The sequence below is a fragment of the Amphiura filiformis genome, chromosome 10 (assembly GCF_039555335.1).
Source record: "Amphiura filiformis chromosome 10, Afil_fr2py, whole genome shotgun sequence".
Lineage (NCBI taxonomy): Eukaryota > Metazoa > Echinodermata > Ophiuroidea > Amphilepidida > Amphiuridae > Amphiura > Amphiura filiformis.
Window position 1 is genome coordinate 50,225,641 of NC_092637.1, and position 17,016 is coordinate 50,242,656.

Genomic DNA, 17,016 nt, shown 5'->3' on the forward strand with positions numbered 1-17,016 from the left:
CAAGTTTGAGAGTAATGGTCTATATATGTTGTTTCATATGTATAAAGTAATATTGAAATTTTGGAACGTGGAACATTGGAACAAGTTTGAGAGTAATGGTATATATGTTGTATCATGTGTGTAAAGATCTCTTGAACTTTTGGAACGTGGAACGTTGGAACAAGTTTGAGAGTAATGGTCTATATATGTTGTTTCATATGTATAAAGTAATATTGAAATTTTGGAACGTGGAACATTGGAACAAGTTTGAGAGTAATGGTATATATGTTGTATCATGTGTATTAAGATCTATTGGACTTTTGGAACCTGGAACATTGGAACAAGTTTAAAAGCAATGGTCTATGTATGTTATATCATGTGTATAAAGTAATATTGAAATTTTGGAACCTGGAACATTGGAACAGGTTTAAAAGTAATGGTCTATGTATGTTATATCATGTGTATAAAGTAATATTGAAATTTTGGAACCTGGAACATTGGAACAGGTTTAAAAGTAATGGTCTATGTATGTTATATCATGTGTATAAAGTAATATTGAAATTTTGGAACGTGGAACATTGGAACAGGTTTGAGAGTAATGGTCTATATATGTTGTTTCATATATATAAAGTAATATTGAAATTTTGGAACGTGGAACATTGGAACAAGTTTGAGAGTAATGGTCTATATTATGTTGTTTCTTATATATAAAGTAATATTGAAATTTTGGAACGTGGAACATTGGAACAAGTTTAAAAGTAATGGTCTATATATGTTGTTTAATGTGTATAAAGTATTATTTGAATTTTGGAACGTGGAACATTGGAACAAGTTTGAGAGTAATGGTATATATGTTGTATCATGTGTGTAAAGATCTCTTGAACTTTTGGAACGTGGAACATTGGAACAAGTTTAAAAGTAATGGTCTATATATGTTGTATCATGTGTATAAAGTATTATTTGAATTTTGGAACGTGGAACATTGGAACAAGTTTAAAAGTAATGGTCTATATATGTTGTATCATGTGTATAAAGATCTATTGGACTTTTGGAACGTGGAACTTTGGAACAGGTTTGAGAGTAATGGTATATATGTTGTATCGTGTGTATAAAGATCTCTTGAACTTTTGGAACGTGGAACGTTGGAACAAGTTTGAGAGTAATGGTCTATATATGTTGTTTCATGTATATAAAGTATTATTGGAATTTTGGAACGTGGAACATTGGAACAAGTTTAAAAGTAATGGTCTATATATATGTTGTATCATGTGTGTAAAGATCTATTGGACTTTTGGAACGTGGAACATTGGAACAAGTTTGAGAGTAATGGTCTATATGTGTTGTTTCATGTGTATAAAGTATTATTGGAATTTTGGAACGTGGAACATTGGAACAAGTTTACAAGTAATGGTCTATATATGTTGTATCATGTGTGTAAAGATCTATTGGACTTTTGGAACGTGGAACATTGGAACAAGTTTGAGATTAATGGTCTATATTATGTTGTTTCTTATATATAAAGTAATATTGAAATTTTGGAACGTGGAACATTGGAACAAGTTTAAAAGTAATGGTATATATATGTTGTATCATGTGTATAAAGTATTATTTGAATTTTGGAACTTGGAACATTGGAACAAGTTTGAGAGTAATGGTCTATATATGTTGTTTCAAGTGCATAAAGTATTATTGGAATTTTGGAACGTGGAACATTGGAACAAGTTTACAAGTAATGGTCTATATATGTTGTATCATGTGTGTAAAGATCTATTGGACTTTTGGAACGTGGAACATTGGAACAAAGTTGAGAGTAATGGTCTATAGATGTTGTTTCATGTATATAAAGATCTATTGAAATTTTGGAACGTGGAACATTGGAACAAGTTTAAAAGTAATGGTCTATATATGTTGTATAATGTGTATAAAGTATTATTTGAATTTTGGAACGTGGAACATTGGAACAAGTTTGAGAGTAATGGTATATATGTTGTATCATGTGTAAAGATCTCTTGAACTTTTGGAACGTGGAACATTGGAACAAGTTTAAAAGTAATGGTCTATATATGTTGTATCATGTGTATAAAGTATTATTTGAATTTTGGAACGTGGAACATTGGAACAAGTTTAAAAGTAATGGTCTATATATGTTGTTTCATGTATATAAAGTATTATTTGAATTTTGGAACGTGGAACATTGGAACAAGTTTGAGAGTAATGGTCTATATATGTTGTTTCATATGTATAAAGTAATATTGAAATTTTGGAACGTGGAACATTGGAACAAGTTTGAGAGTAATGGTATATATGTTGTATCATGTGTGTAAAGATCTCTTGAACTTTTGGAACGTGGAACGTTGGAACAAGTTTGAGAGTAATGGTCTATATATGTTGTTTCATATGTATAAAGTAATATTGAAATTTTGGAACGTGGAACGTTGGAACAAGTTTGAGAGTAATGGTCTATATATGTTGTTTCATATGTATAAAGTAATATTGAAATTTTGGAACGTGGAACATTGGAACAAGTTTGAGAGTAATGGTATATATGTTGTATCATGTGTATTAAGATCTATTGGACTTTTGGAACCTGGAACATTGGAACAAGTTTAAAAGCAATGGTCTATGTATGTTATATCATGTGTATAAAGTAATATTGAAATTTTGGAACCTGGAACATTGGAACAGGTTTAAAAGTAATGGTCTATGTATGTTATATCATGTGTATAAAGTAATATTGAAATTTTGGAACCTGGAACATTGGAACAGGTTTAAAAGTAATGGTCTATGTATGTTATATCATGTGTATAAAGTAATATTGAAATTTTGGAACGTGGAACATTGGAACAGGTTTGAGAGTAATGGTCTATATATGTTTCATATATATAAAGTAATATTGAAATTTTGGAACGTGGAACATTGGAACAAGTTTGAGAGTAATGGTCTATATTATGTTGTTTCTTATATATAAAGTAATATTGAAATTTTGGAACGTGGAACATTGGAACAAGTTTAAAAGTAATGGTCTATATATGTTGTATAATGTGTATAAAGTATTATTTGAATTTTGGAACGTGGAACATTGGAACAAGTTTGAGAGTAATGGTATATATGTTGTATCATGTGTGTAAAGATCTCTTAAACTTTTGGAACGTGGAACATTGGAACAAGTTTAAAAGTAATGGTCTATATATGTTGTATCATGTGTATAAAGTATTATTTGAATTTTGGAACGTGGAACATTGGAACAAGTTTAAAAGTAATGGTCTATATATGTTGTATCATGTGTATAAAGATCTATTGGACTTTTGGAACGTGGAACTTTGGAACAGGTTTGAGAGTAATGGTATATATGTTGTATCGTGTGTATAAAGATCTCTTGAACTTTTGGAACGTGGAACGTTGGAACAAGTTTGAGAGTAATGGTCTATATATGTTGTTTCATGTATATAAAGTATTATTGGAATTTTGGAACGTGGAACATTGGAACAAGTTTACAAGTAATGGTCTATATATATGTTGTATCATGTGTGTAAAGATCTATTGGACTTTTGGAACGTGGAACATTGGAACAAGTTTGAGAGTAATGGTCTATATGTGTTGTTTCATGTGTATAAAGTATTATTGGAATTTTGGAACGTGGAACATTGGAACAAGTTTACAAGTAATGGTCTATATATGTTGTATCATGTGTGTAAAGATCTATTGGACTTTTGGAACGTGGAACATTGGAACAAGTTTGAGATTAATGGTCTATATTATGTTGTTTCTTATATATAAAGTAATATTGAAATTTTGGAACGTGGAACATTGGAACAAGTTTAAAAGTAATGGTCTATATATGTTGTATCATGTGTATAAAGTATTATTTGAATTTTGGAACTTGGAACATTGGAACAAGTTTGAGAGTAATGGTCTATATATGTTGTTTCAAGTGCATAAAGTATTATTGGAATTTTGGAACGTGGAACATTGGAACAAGTTTACAAGTAATGGTCTATATATGTTGTATCATGTGTGTAAAGATCTATTGGACTTTTGGAACGTGGAACATTGGAACAAGTTTGAGAGTAATGGTCTATAGATGTTGTTTCATGTATATAAAGATCTATTGAAATTTTGGAACGTGGAACATTGGAACAAGTTTAAAAGTAATGGTCTATATATGTTGTATAATGTGTATAAAGTATTATTTGAATTTTGGAACGTGGAACATTGGAACAAGTTTGAGAGTAATGGTATATATGTTGTATCATGTGTGTAAAGATCTTTTGAACTTTTGGAACGTGGAACATTGGAACAAGTTTAAAAGTAATGGTCTATATATGTTGTATCATGTGTATAAAGTATTATTTGAATTTTGGAACGTGGAACATTGGAACAAGTTTAAAAGTAATGGTCTATATATGTTGTATCATGTGTATAAAGATCTATTGGACTTTTGGAACGTGGAACTTTGGAACAGGTTTGAGAGTAATGGTATATATGTTGTATCATGTGTATAAAGATCTCTTGAACTTTTGGAACGTGGAACGTTGGAACAAGTTTGAGAGTAATGGTCTATCATGTTGTTTCATGTATATAAAGTATTATTGGAATTTTGGAACGTGGAACATTGGAACAAGTTTACAAGTAATGGTCTATATATATGTTGTATCATGTGTGTAAAGATCTATTGGACTTTTGGAACGTGGAACATTGGAACAAGTTTGAGAATAATGTTGATTAATGTATATTACTTTTGTACGTACATTTCGTGTATAGTCTAATTATATATATAAAATTCGTGTACGTACATTTCGTGTATAGTCTAATTGTATATATAAAATTCGTGTGCGTACATTTCGTGTATAGTCGAATTTGTATGGGTCTTATGTGTTATGTATAGGGTGTGTGTGTATAGATTTCGTGTATAATTACATGAAGGAGCAACCGGAATTTAATGCTATAAACAATTCACCTATTCACACGAATCCGTCCATAGGAAGAACAATATAAACACGTAGGACATGTCGACATCAACATTATCATACAATTTTGTTCTGACAAGTATAGATGTTTATAGCATCAGAAATATATAAACATCTCAAAAAAAGTAACTAACCCCCTTAAATAATGACCAATATTCAAAAACGGGCGATTGTATTACAAATCTGTAAAATGCGTTGGAAGCAGAATTTATTTCTGCACATTTTGACACCTCATTTGTAGCAATTGACTAAATATTGACGTCAAAGCGTACATTTAATGTAACCCAAGATTTGAAAGTTGCAGTAAATTGTATTGATTTTGTATTCAGTATAATGGAATGAAATCTGTGTAATGATATCTGGGTGTTTTTGTACTGTATGTAAGTGCAAATTTGAAATCTGGACCTTACTACATTAAATTGACCGGTGTTTTATTGTTTTCTGAGCTATCGTAGCAAATGAGGTGTCAAAATGCGCAGCAATATATTCTGCTTGCAACGATTTGTACATATTTGTAATACAATTATAGTCCCCTGTTAAATAATGACCATTATCTAAGGGGGGTTGGTTACTTTTTTTGAGATGTTTATATATACATGTGGTCACGTACAGCACGTTTGGTTAAATTAAATTAGATTACTTTGAAAATTGTGAAGAACATTTGAATGGTAATAATGATTTAAAGACAGATAATACGACGAAAGCATAATGTTATTCGATTAAATGATGAATGACACATATCGATGAAAGAGAATCATATTAAAAGAAGACATGGGATAAAGACAATGACTATTGATAACATTTCAAAAACGTGTGTCTACTTAAGGTTGTGTATAGAGATTTGGAGATGATGGTGCATGTGATTTGTAAACAAAAACTACTTCATATTCTTGAGAAATATGTCATTCTTTTGACATGCTATGCTAAAAATGTTAACATGTGACTCTGTTGCACTAAAATTACATTAAACTACAGGCAGTGTCCACAGTAGTTTGATGGCGTGTAGAACTTTATTCATTTTCAAGCAAATTTTAACACTGGTGGCGTTAGTTATCTTAAATCTGTTTTGCATCATTACAAGGGGTAGACACTTGTAAAATGTGGTTGAGCATCATCAAAGTGAGTAACATAATAGCCATTTTCAAAACATTTTTTATCATGAAATGAAAGAAATAACTAATTTTATTGGGATATATGTAAATATATACAGTTTATACTTTTGATGCTTTTTGCTTACTGATAAGGACACTTTTTCATATTTTCAAAGACAACATGAAAATGGATACCTCTTGAAATGCCAGTATGTATAGCTCTGTGACTTTCTTATTACATTAAACCACAAATAAAGAAGAATCTTATGTTACATGACGATGTAAAGCATATTTGGTTTAAATTCTGGTCATTTTTGATCTAAGAAACTGTTTTATCTGGTAGTTTTGGTTCTTCTTGGTGTTATGAGTTTTAAAAAAATGCTCGACTATTACCCTTTTTCTCATTGAACATCTATTTTACTCCCCTCTGGCATAATAATATCCAGCGTTCTTGCTTATCTGCAGACTGCGCTTTTTAGATTGACGGATAATACTTGAAAATGAACTAGACACATCAACGTTAACATATTGGTTAATATCTCTCAGACATAAATAATAAATGTCTAGTCTACAGGGTCAATACAAAGTTAACGTTTCTAATAAAAAATAACATGGTTATTCACGCACTTTTGGTTTCTCTATCCGTCTGTGGGCATTTCTTATAATTTTAAATGCCTGCGTGTTCAAGAATATTATCGATTCATTTTATTAATACATGTCAGTTTAGAGTCTTACATAGCCGGAAACTACGAAGTATAATTGAAAACATATGTTTTTAATCAAAACTATCTTGGGGGACTGTCGTGGCCATAGCATTGATACGTACAGGGGGACTTCCAGTTTATTAAAATTGACTTGCTGCTCATGGTCGTCATTTGAATTGAAATGCCAAATTAATTCTATTACTGTTAATTACATCTTGACATTTATTTATTATGATATTAAAAAACACTCTCATATCATCTATAAATCGACCAGAAAGCCCTAATTTACTGATAAAAGAGGGGTAGAGATGAATTATGACATTAAAACACGTGAACTAGATTATTGTAAGTGCATGGATCGTGTCGGAAGCTGCGTTGCACTAAAGCCATCCAACATATCTCACATTTTACTATTCAAATGCAAATCTCAAATTCCATCCATTGGTCAGTGATCAATCACCATATATATAATGACTCCAGACAGAGATTGGGATTATTCAGAAAGTCTTCAGTCTTCTCTGATTCAAAACCACATCAGATATATGAACTTGAAATGGATTTTTACATGATTGTATAAAGCATTGGCAAAAATACATTTTTCAGAAAACCCCACTGAAAAACCCCATTTAGTTCCTCAGATATGAACAGTTGAAGTGTTTCCAAAACAATATGCAACAAAAGAACATATAAATTTATATCGGACTTTCGACTGATTTTGCTTGATCATTTCTCATATTGGATAATGCTTTTAGACAGAATAACAATATCTAGATTTGTTTTGCCAATACAGAGTTCTACTTTTTAAATAGTAGGGCAATTTACCTTGAAATCGTGGATACTGTCTGGCAAATATTTATTTTCCGAACTGCAAAGCATGCACTACTGTACAGGACATCATTTTATCACGTTTAGTTTTTTTTTTCAATAAAAAGCTTCAAACCACTTATGTATTGATATATTTTCAAACAAAACCATATAAATAATCTACAACCGTTGCAATACTGAGATCGATGCAAAAAGCTTTAAAGGTATGGATTTAAGTTCTATATAGCTTCTGAGTATGCACAACGTGAATATATATAGATTCGACACATTTTATCTGGCACACATTTTGGACGACATATCGCGGTGCGTTATTCGGTATGAAGTAAGGTTACGCTATATCAAATTGAACTAAAATAGCCTAGATTTGCGTAAATGGATAGTCTACATCATTCTATTTTGACACGCATGCATGTTTATAATCATGTCGACGAGAGCTAATAGTATACAAGCAAATCACGCTTATGAGTGTAATAAATAGGATATTTTCATGAGTTGAATAAATGGAATGTTCCATGGGACGTTCTATTTCTCATCAAATTGTTTTTATGAGCTTTATATGAGTCATGGGAAGTATACATTTTATTGACATGACTGTTTTAATCAAAATAGTCAGCAACAATTTGTTTCTGTAGCCTACGCTATTTGCCATATGGTCTCAAAAAATCTTTTGTTTTTAATAATGTTGGCAAATTCATGGTATAGATGATTTGACCGCAATGTTTATCAACAAAGGCAAGGGCCCGGTATACTAGTATCTTTATGCTTAAGTAAACCCCATGCAACCACTGCACTGTTTTATAGTCTTGTTGTGTCTAGGCTAGACTATGCCATAGTCGATTTTTGATAAATAAAAGCATGTTATGAATGTTAATCGTGATGAAAGCATTCAGTTGAACTCGAAATTATACTGATATTTATTACATCAAAATACTAGTATAAAATCATTATGAAAAAGTTTATATAATGATATTATTGACAGTAAAAGTAAAGTGTACGTAGGCTTATATTACTGAATGCAACATATCATAATGCCATTGTATTGGCACTTCAATACTGAACAATTTTAATTTTAGAATCTGCCAGTTTATTAATCGCGAAATTCCAGGTTAAAAATCGACTATGGACTTTCAATTTTAAACGGGATTTTGAACGGGCAAAGTCTCTAACACTCACAATGTCAATAATACTTGTTTATCAATCAGATTTAACCGCAAGCAAATATAAGACGCGCTCATGCACTTACTGACGCGTTCATGCAATTACACAACACAAAGGCCGCATACTTGTGTACCATGTAGTTATTAATGGTAATGACAGGTACCCGGAGGATTTAAACCATAACGAGATCTGGGCGACGAATCACAAGCCAGATCCATTTAAAGACGCATTACATCATGTCCACTTTTAGTAGGCTAGATTTCCGACAATCTCATTCATAGAAGCTCATAAACAGCCGTGTTAAGCATGTCAACAGCACTCCAAAGTCAGTAGTCCACTTGGGAAGCTAACAAACAGAGGGAGTAGGGTGACTGAAAAGATCAGATGTGAAAATCTACCAATTGTGCACACATTAATTAAATCAGAGTTTTAAGCTTAAATACAATATCCAGAGTATGCACAGTGGGCAAGTAGACTACTGGGTAGTCTATAAGTTGGCGGGAGTTTGAAAAACACGAGCCTGAACAAAATATGATGCCCGCGCATACTGCCAGGCAAAAACAATGGAAATTGTGATGATGCGTGCGCATACTGCCAGGCATTGACGTCAAAAGTCAACACATCTATACAGACGTGTTTATTTAGGTAACACTTTATATTATTGATATGCTAGTCTTCTTTAATTTTATTTTATTAGGAAAAGTTACGAAGAAGAATTTTGTATATCCATTATTGCCCATTTTACTGGGACATTTGACAACAGCGGAAAAGATTCTCCATACTGTTCTGAACATTTTAAAATATGATGTGTCCATAAGTATAACATCTGTCCATTGACGCGAAAATTTATGGGGCTTGCGTCGATACTGGTATAGTTTTGTTTTTGTTGTTTCACGTTTTCTTGGTTAATTACAGAGATATCATGCACTATGGACCACAATGGCCTCATTCCAATGGCATAGTTCAATAACCTCAATTAAACAACCAAAGTGCAAAATTTGACATCAAATTGCAGAGTATGAGTTTTTGTACTCAAGTTTTCAAAGGTCATTCAATGAATGTACAAATGTATTGGGGTTAAAGAATTGTGCCTTGATAGATGAGCATGTTGTGGATCCTAGTGATGTTTTCCCAAACATTATTTGAAATCACTTCTACTACTACTACTACTACTACTCTCATTTTCCATTAGTAATTTAATTGACAGCCAAAATATATACTTGCTCTTTAAAAAAAGATGTTCAAAAATGACTTATTGCTATTATAGATAACAAGATCTGTCTGGCGACTCCGGTTGGCGATTTTTGTGTTTCAATAAGCACTTTGTATACAGAATGCCTACTTCGCTGGTGTAGTGACAGACATCTTCATGCATTTGAATACAACAAAAACAATGGTCGATCGTCGTCGTCAACAATTTCAAAATATATACCAAGTTTGATTCTAAATTGTCAACCGCTAAGCTTGTATTTTTGTTTCTTAAATATTAATGTGATAAATCTTTTCAGTTGGACGCCTCTTGTCCGTTATTGAACAACGAACCTCCCAATATACCTACTTGTGTCAAACGAATCTACAACGCTTAAATTTTGTAACATATTAAGCTGCTCCAAGGGAAATTTCCCAAACCAATGGAAGACTGTATCTGTCATCCCTATCCACAAGATAGATTCGAAGTCTAATCCAGCTATGTATCGCCTTATATCTCTACTCTGCATCATCCACAAGGTCATGGAGGCTGTTGTACAGAACCAACTTCAAAAGTTCTTCCTTGGAAATCAACTAATATCAGATATACAGTTTGGATTTATGCCACATCACAGCAAAGCTGATATCCTCATCATTCTGACCCAAAAGCTGTCCAACTCCCTGCACTGCACAGAGGCAACGAAATGCGCATGGTTACCCTTACATTTGACAGATCTGGCATAATGGCCTTTGCCCAAAACTCATGGCAAAATGAATATCCGACAAGCTGCTCACCTGAATTAGGAGCTACCTGAAAGATCGTTCCATCAAAGTTGTCTTATCTGGCCAGTCATCAAGTACTTCATCCATCAGTGCATCAGTTCCCCAGTGGTCATTATTGTCTCTGTCTTCATTGATGACCTGGCTGATGAAAGTGCAGACCAATTCTATTCTCTTCATGGGCTATTGTTTACTCTAGCATTTTTTGTTATATTATTAAAAACAAAACAAAACAAACAAAAGAAAAAAACGGTAGAATATATGGTACAAAATTTGTAGGATATTGTGGAATTCAATGACTTTTTTTTTTGATATTTATATTATTATTAAATGTTCTGTTAATTTGCTTATGTTTATTACAATTGACCGCAATACACACTCTACTATGACCCCTACTTAAGCAGACGATTCATAGACTTATTTAATTAAATATGAATAGGAATATGAAATTAGCATATTTGCGATCATTGTTTGCAATTAATGCGCTGGCGTAGAAATGGAACCGTGGACGTAGCCCTAAGTTACATTTACTTACAGAATAGTTTGTCTTTCACCAAATGAGGATAAGAATTACATTATGAGAGTGGATATCACCAGTTTCCTTAAACAAAATCACTAACCACATTAGTCCTGAAGCTGTGTGACATTCCCACTTATGATGTACACGCAAGGATAACTCATCAATTTGTTGAGTTTTACGGTTCGTAAAAAGTGTGTCGGGTATATTCTCAGTTTATGTTGGTCTACCGCACATAGATGTCTATTTCATATAAGGGTCGTCAGGTAGTCTGAAGAGGATAAATGTTTATTGCTGTCATAATAAGTTGATCCTAGGTTAGAAAATAATATACATGGAGGAAGTACTATCTTAAAGATACTCGCCCTGTTTAATGTTATGTTTAATATTAGTGTTTTATGTAGATCTATTTCACAAAGACTTACGGCAAATAATTCGTATAATAAATTGTATGTTGTATTCTGTAAGCTGTGTATTTGTGTGAAAACGTTTTTAGACAATGTCTTAGCTCTTTGTTATTCAAAGTCTAGATGTTTTGATTAAAGCAAACAAGTGTTAATATTCAAAGCGAACTCAACGTATATTCTACGGTATCTGGCCTTGATTGATCACTAGTTATATGGTACAACATATAGATGGTCGAAAATGGCAATGAAAGCAACTTCAACGACCTAGTTTACTAAAAAAAGTATTATTAATATAACTTGATCGACCAGTTAATTGGTATAAAATGGCATGGAATGAGAAGCAGCAACCTACTTTACTTAAATACAAGCCATTTTAATGTTTTGTATTTAAAATATCTTTAATATTGAAATACAGTAAGCCAAAAAATTAAGGTACCAGTTATGTTTACCCTTTGTATATCCTAAACAAAGACAGATATGTCATTAAATGACATCAGCTAATAGCTGCATCTTTTAGCTCGAATTTAAAACCTTATTTGTTGAAATTGTTCAAGAAAATAAGATATGACGATCCAAAAACCCAAGGAAGATGCCAATTCAAAAGTTGCAGTTTGCTCCATTGCGTGTACAGTGCGCTCACGAACAAGAGAACCAGCACCGTGCTTCCATTTTTTTATTAACACATTAAAACTAGCGTCGTGCTTTCATTGATTAAAACACAAAAGAACAACTTTTAACTGCGTTTCTTTATTAGGTTTTAGAACACTGTTTCTTTAATTTTCAACCAATTTCAACACATTTTTCTTTATTTACAATATACAGGGGTGAACACAACTGGTACCGTAATTTTTGGCTTACTGTAAAAGGTTAAATTTGAGTATAAAACACTTTATCTACCATGAATCATCGCAGTACTAATCTACCACCTCCTTTTTTGTTTATAACATTACCGGTGCTTCAATTCGTGGAAACTCCCTGAATAATATTTATTTTGGAAAGAATGCGATATTTGTTATGTTGATCCCCAAATCTAAAATTAATGCACGCATTTCGTATTAAGTCATTTTTAGAGTCTTGTGTTTTACACCATTGCCATTATTAAGCCTCCACTGTGAATTGAGGCACTTTTCAAGCAGACATTGAAGCACATAACACTCCATATTGAATCGATGCAAACAGCTTTAAATTTGTCTGTGGATATACACTCACTATAGCGTGCTCATAAACACCTCAAATAAAGAAAGTCCGCAGTCATGTAACCCGTCCTACAACAAAACCTGATCTTGTTATGACAATTTGATTGAAAAGGTCGTGTGCAAAATCTTGTTAGCTGCAATTTAGTACCAAATTTGCTACCGAAAACTCTAAATTAACAGAGATTGATACCAGTATATGAAATTTGGTGCATTTTCAAAAGTTGCAAATTAAAAACGGACCACGCGGACCTGTAGAGGTGAATGGCCGAGCACAACTATTGACATAGCCCGAAACAACCGGTAGATCGCATCGTGCCCTAGTATTCATCAGTATAGCACTGTAGCAATCCATGCGTTTTAAATTAACAATTGAATAAAGCGCGCACTTGGGATAGTCGACAGGAGCCCATCGTGGACAAGCAAGCTTGACCATATTGCCTCGCTAAGCAATTTCGACCGCGTGCTTCGTTTTGATTTGCAACTTTTGAAAATGCACCAAATGCCATAAACTGGTATCAATCTTTGTCACTTTTGAGTGTTTGGTAGCAAATCTGGTATCAAATTGGAGCTAACAAGGTTCTGCACACGACCGTATCAATCAAATTGTCATAACAAGATCAGGTTTTGGTGTAGGACGGGTTACATGACTGCGGACTTTCTTTATTTGAGCAGTTTATTTGCAATGTGAACGATTTCGCAGTATTCTAGTGACATCAATTTAAAACAGATACTAGGCTAACAGGCATTGGTTGGTTATTAGGTACGGCATATACAGTCTAAACGCAGGACAACCGTTCTTTTGTTCTGCTTAGTCGCGCTAAAAGTCGATCGATACATGTTAAAATCAGCACAATTCCGAGATACACCTTTTTGCTATGAAATTTATTTTCTCGGTCAAATATAAAGCATTTTTTTTTCCTTCAGTAATGTCAAATAAAAACATAGTGCTTGGATGAACATTTTTTTTAAAAATCCTGGTGTTAAAATTAAGCATCGAATTGTGTCTTTTAGTGTGATATTTTTGATTTTTATAGGCCTATAGTTCGCCCGTGAGCTTTTTACAGAATTCATTTTTAGCGTCTCAAACTAATATAGTTTGCTAAAGAAAGATATTTCCCACCTCTGTAAAGCACATCGTGTGGGTCTATATATTATAGTTTTGTCAGAATTTCCGTTTTTATTTTACCCTTTTTCCCTTCATGCTCCGAAATGTCAAACTCAGTACTCTATTTCGAGAGCAACCAGCAGAAATAATCGATATTTCAATTGTTGTCAACCAGGTCCCTTTTCCATTGAAAACCAGGATTGCCTGACCAGCGATTTGGTAGCCCAAATCCCCAATTCTGGTAAATGAGGTGAATTTTGGAAATTTGCTCCCGTGATAGCCTGCAATTTCAATTTATAGGGGCTATGGATTCCATGATTATGAAAACCATTTTGTCTGTTTGTTTATTTGTTTGTTTGTTTATTTACCTAGGATGAGGTCCATGGGAAAATCCAATCCTAGCAAAATTCGCGTGTTATTAGAGGGGATTTTAATTTTATGTCCCTCCTATCTCCAGGTGAATTTTGAATGACCCCCCATCGCGGGTTGGCATTTTCATTACACCCTTCAGACTTGCGTTCGGGTTTGTGTAGGCCTATTTGTCATAATTTAGCGCTATAGGACCTACTTTCTAAATGTATAGCTATAGCCGTGCTATATAAATATTATAAGGTACCGGTATGTAATATTATGTAGGCCTATGGGGGTGGGATGGGTACTCAACACATTTGAACCATGACTTACAATGCAAGGCTCATTGTTGCCATAAATGATTTTTCCTTTAGGTCATTATAATAGGTTGTTATAAACTTCCATGTTTAACCTTGTATTGTTTTGGCTGCTTCATTATGACTTTCGGTGGCCAGCAATCACAAACAAAAGGCACTATACCCAGTCACCTTCGTGACAATTGAAACACTAGGTCATTTTTTTGTTATATTGAAGTTCTGGCAACACTTTATCCAGGCCGGGCACCCAGAGATATCGATCCACAATGCTAGTATTTCACGCGTGGATTTGAAAATTTTTCAGCTGGTCGTCAAAAATTATGGAATCAAAACGGAAATTCTGACAAAACTATGATATATCGCTCACGGTGATGTGCGTTAGTAAGTTGGGAAAAATCCTTCTTTAGCGAACTATATTACTTTGAAAAGCTAAAAGGTTGATCCAAAAAAGGCTCGCGGGCAGAGTTGAAGCCTATCAAAATCGAAAATCTTACACTAAATGACTGAATTTCACGACTAAGTTTAACACTAAGATTTGAAAAAAAATACAGTATCAAGCATTACAGTTTTTCCTGACATTTACTGAAAAATGAAAATTATTGCTTTTCATTTGGCCGAGAAAAAAAATTTACACTGAAAAGGTGTAACTCAAAATTGTGTTCATTTGAATACCAAATTAGATCGTTTGTATTGCCTTATTAAATGACTGAGTGAGCCTTGCAGAACAATAACAATCGGTTGTCCTACGTTTAGACTGTATAGATTCCATCAACTGATGTGCTAGTGAGATCAGACAAAACGACCTACTTAATAAATAAACCGTTAAACTACTAGTTTACTTAGTTCTTAAATACAGTTTGACAGAGATAAGTTGTATGATATGACATGGAAGAGAGGGAATAAAACAACCTACTTTACTTAAATAAACACGAAATATTAATCTTTTATAGTTGACAGCGTTTAATGTATCTTCTAAACCAATTAATAACCATATGAATAGAGCTATGTATTGTAAATGATATAGCCATGACGCATTTTAAAAGCAATTGGTGGGTTTTGACACCTCTATAATTGTTTTCCTAATCATGGCTATGAAACTGGGTCGTTCATTATTAATGTTGCATATCTTCCGATTAGAAAAAAAAACAAAGAAGGAGATTGATATAATTTCAAGAAAACTAAATAAAGAAAACACATCCATGAGGTAATAAAAGTCGAAATAGTTTTTATTACTTATTACAGAAAATATGCAGAATATTTGTAAAAGCTATTCAACAGCATATGTCGATATATCTACAATATTGGTAAAATTCCGGACTTTGGTGCAATTTCATATTTTTAAAACGCTCGATAGTAAGCACATATGCTAACGATCGCATTTTTACGGTAAATAATGTATATTCGGAATTATCTACTGATCACACCGTGACCATTCAAAGATTTGGTCTATCAGTCGTATCAATGAAGGAGATTACTACTCGTATTTACTCTGACGATACATTCAATACTGCCCCAAGGCAACACAGATATTTTTATATTTAACACATTCATGAAATGCACTTAACAACGAAGTGCGATATGTTTTTCTTGAGTAAATATCTTCAACAAAAGAAAAAAAGTAATATTGAATTTATTGTCGTTGGATATGATAATCCTCCTATGTGTCATTGCACCCTGAACATATTTAAAGTAAAACCTATCATTAGGAGAAATGTTTTCTGCAAAAAAAGTGAAATGTTGAAAAATCTGGGTTTGATTACAGATGTTACATGGGTGTTTCAACTGATCACATGATGTATGTATCCAGTGTATGTTATCCGTTGGCAAGTTGTTTTTAAACATATTCAAGGGCCATAATCATTTAAAGTGCATAGGAGGTTGTTCCTGCCCAATGACGAAAAGTGTTATTGCAGCTAAACATTACGAAGACTAAAAATATGAAATTTGGTTTCCTTAATCCATTGCGTACGTTTGGAGGTTGAGAGGTATTTTATACTTGTTGATAAAGGAGCAGTCAAAAGAAAATTAATGTGTAATTTGGATAACTTTTATTGTAACACGCAGTTATTGTCCTGATAATTCAATCATTTTTCTCAAAGAGCAATTAAACAAGAATATTGTTTCATTTTTAAATATTTCTTAACCCATAGTCTGTAACATAGCCTACGAGGGGGTGTTACAACCCCCTCAATTCTGAACGTTATATACCGTTTGGTACTAATGTATAGATTTGTGTTTCTTCTATCCAGTGATACCAAAATAACTACAAACACTCTACGCATAATGTTGCTATGACGTTATATAATAGTGAGCGAACCCTTTCAATATTGGCACATTCTGATTATGTACAAAAGCGTACGCAAAATTGATTCTAGGCTAAAAATTCTACGAACTCAGTCACCGGGTGAAAAACGTTAGGAATTGATCCCCT